This window comes from Octodon degus, unplaced genomic scaffold, assembly GCF_000260255.1.
Source record: "Octodon degus isolate 3935 unplaced genomic scaffold, OctDeg1.0 scaffold00067, whole genome shotgun sequence".
NCBI lineage: Eukaryota > Metazoa > Chordata > Mammalia > Rodentia > Octodontidae > Octodon > Octodon degus.
Genome location: NW_004524643.1, coordinates 10,370,483 through 10,374,341, shown reverse-complemented (window position 1 = coordinate 10,374,341; position 3,859 = coordinate 10,370,483).

The window sequence follows — 3,859 nt, the reverse complement described above, 5'->3', positions numbered from 1 at the left end:
AAAAAAAAAAAAAAAAAAAAGAAGTAAAACATAGCATCTGGAACAGGGTAGGCTTTGAACAAAGGTCTACAGCTGTTATCTCCTTATGTACTCTCATTTCTAGATGAGAACTGAGCAGCACAGAGGGACTGGGCATGCCACTCAAGAGTTAATTCAGGATTTGGTGCCACACAATCTGTGCCCACAGACCATGCTCTTGGCCACTACGCTCTGATCTCAATGACGTCTAAACAAGTTCCTAAACCACCACCCATGCAGGTACCACCACCTCCAGAAAGGATTTTCTGGGCTGTCTTTTAAAATTAGCTCCAGATTGAAGCTATGTAGTGCACCTGAATGGCTGACCTTGGACATGTACTAAAAAAATGAGTATTTGTCATTTTCAGCTTTTAAAGTCGGAAGTGACTGGTTTTGAGGTCTCACCAAGATTCACCAAGGTCACATATGAAAAATTTAGAAGCTTAGCAGCCAAAAAATAGATAAATGTTCATGTTCACCATTTTGTGGTCATTTCTTAAAGTGAAAGCAAAACTTTGCGGTTAATAGCATGAGCTCAGGGGCCAGCCAGGTAGCTCAGCGGACTAAAGCACCTACTTAAGCAGAGCACTTAAGATCTGGGGTTAGATCCCTGGTGTGCCATGCCAGCCCTGCCTCCAGGGCATGCTGAGATGGTGATTGAGACTGGGTGTGGTGGTGCACACCTGTAATCCCAGTGCTTGGGAGGCTGAAAACAGGAGAATTCCTACGAATTTGATCTACATAGTGAGACCCTGTAGACCCTGTACTAAATACATTTTTTAAAAAAACCAAGAGCATGGGCTCAGGAACATACTGCCCTGGGTATGCAATTTCCTAGCTATATAGCTGTGGGCCAGTAACCTAGCCTTTTTTGATTTTTTTGTTTTTTGGTACTAGAGATTGAATCAAGGGGTGCTCTATCATTGAGTTATAGCCAGTCCTTTTTATTTTGAAGACAAGGTCTTGCTAAATTGCCCAAGCTCTTCTTAAACTTGCAAATCCTCTTGGTTGAGCCTCTCAAATAACTAGCAATACAGATGTGTACCACAGCACCCAGCTTCCTTATATCCTCTTTATGTCTCAGTTTCCTCATTTATAAAATGAGGATAGTAGTACCTACTGCACAGAGTTATAAAAAAAAGTATAAGATGTAGTGTTTAGGGGCCAGGGAGATGGCTCAGTAGAATAAGCGCTTCCATGGCAAGCGCAAGGGCCTGAGTTCAATCCCCGGTTCCACAAAAAAAAAAAAAAGATGTAGTGTTTATTGGGAAGTATATATAACAATGCCTAGGAAATATGTAAACATTACACAAATATATAAATCAAGGGATTTGTTTGTTGGTATGCTATGCCAGGGATTCAGCCCAAGACCTTAACAATGACTTATATCCTTAACCCTTCTCAAATTTTTTAAATTTTCAAACAGAATTTCTCTAAATTGATAATTTTTCAAGTCTGGACTCAAACTCATGATCCTTCTTCCTTAGCCTCTCAGAGTGCTGGGATTATAGACATGCATCAACATGCCTAGCCTCATGGAATTTTTTTTTTTTTAAAGGTCACCAGCTTTTTTTTTTTTTTTTAATTAATTATTTTTTTTTTTTTTTTTTTTTTCCAGAACTGGGGATTGAACTCAGGCCCTTGCGCTTGCCAGGGAAGCGCTTATTCCACTGAGCCATCTCCCCGGCCCTCTCATGGAATTTTTAATATGAATATTTTTATCATGTAGTTTATTCATTTTCAAGTAATATGTTTGTATATGCTAATGTTAAATATATAATAATTTTAAAAGCTTTTTCAAAGGAAGAAGGGTAAGGAGAGACAAGATGTATTTACAAAATGCAGATGATATATTAGTCAGCTTGGAGTTCCTGGGACAAAATACCTGACATACACAACTTAAAGGAAGAAAGGTTTGTCTTGCTCATGGTTTCCAAAGTTTCGGTCCATGGTGAGCTGGCTCCATTGCTTTTAAGCCTGTGGTGAGGCAAGAACTTCATGGCAAAAGGACACGGCAGAGGAAAACTGCATACCTCACAGCAAGCAGGAGGCTAAGAGAAGGGAAAGAGCCACAGAGACCACCCTTCCAGGGCACACCTCTCCCACAGTGGCAGTGACTTACTTCCTCCACGTAGGCCTCACCTGCTAACAGCCCATTCAGATAGGAACTCACCAATATGTTAATCCATCGATGAGGTCAGACCCTCACGATCTCATTGTCATTTAAAAGCCTTAACTGGCTGGTGAGATGGCTCAGTGGTCTAAAGCACCTACTTAGAACAAGCTTAGCAAAGCACAGGGACCGCGGTTCAATCCCCCAGCACCACATGCCAGCCAGCCCCGCCCCCTGGTGGGCTGAGCTGGCCACAGACACACACACACACATACACACACACACATAAATAAATAAATAAAATTTTTTAAAAAAATAAAAAATAAAAAATAAAAGCCTTAACTCTGAATGTATAAGGTTTGGGGGAAGCATTTTGATCCAAACCATGATGAATAGGGTTGTTTTGCTTTGACCACTAACCCCTTCCCTATCTCCTAGCAGTATGGAAGTTTTGTTGAAAGCATCTAACTTCTGAACTCATGTTCCCTCGGAGATGACTGCTTCACGTTTGGATACAACTGCAAGGCTTCCTCTCATGCACGACCTCGTCTTCCTATGATGCCTTTCAGTAAAGTTCCCTTCCCTTATTCTCCTTTCCCTCAATCCTGCTCCAGGCATTGTACTATTGGGAGGATTTTGCAGAATACTCACCAGGCTAATCTCACAGATGGGCCAGGCATGGCCTTTGCCCAAATGGGCCTCACACATCAAGATCAGTACTGTGAACTTGACACCGGCTGTCCTGCTATGTAGGAGAACATGGTCTGCTTTTGTGTGGTTCTCTGGAATCATTACATCTATAACTCTGACCACAATAAGTTAGTTATAGCTTTTATCAAATCTCCCAGAAAAATAACTACTTCCTTAAAAGAAGTTAATGATAGTCCCCTGTCTTATGTGGTTTCTCCTGATGCCTTTTCATATTTAAGGCAGGGAGGTTATCTCTTGAAAAAAATTTTCAGCTGCCTGATGTTGTCTGGCTAGAAGCCAAGACAGCTTGGAATTCAATCCTAGCTCTGCTCCTGTGACACCTCCCTTTGTCCCTACTCTCTGGTCTTCTTTTTAAAGCAAATACTTTTTGATGTTCTCATAATCAAAAGCAAATTTCTATTGAGTCCATGGAACATCAAGAGGAGACACCAGGTAGTCCAATTCCTCATTTTACTGACTGACAAAAGGATTTACCAAGCTCATACTTCTAAGATCAAAGTCACGACTGTGATGGATAATTATTCTCCACTTGTGCTAAATCCCAAGCCATTGTGTGCCTAGTGGTTTTTATGTAGCAGTAAACAATTCTGTGCTTAGCTTAATATTATGTACTTCCTTTACTTAGGTAATTCCTTTTGAAGAAAATAAAGTCCTTGTATTTGCTGTGATTTGTTTTGAGAGATTACAAGCTTTTATCTTAAACTGTTGTCTGTCAAAATTGAAGCTTAGAACAGCTTTAAACATGATTTGTGGAATACAAAAATAATTGAGAAAAGTTTCTTAAAGATTAAAGTTTTCTAATTCTACAAGAAGCTTAGCATGAAGACAAAGGAATATTAGAATGTCTATTTTGATGTGAGAATTATAACAAAATTTCACTTCAAAGAAAAAAAACCAGGGGCCTGCTCCTTAGCTCAGTTCTTTAAGTGGCTGCTTCAACAAGGCAGTCAGGCTCAGTTTGCTGTGGTCCAATCCCCGCAACTCAAGCCAGCCAAACCTGCTGTGAAGGCATTCGGA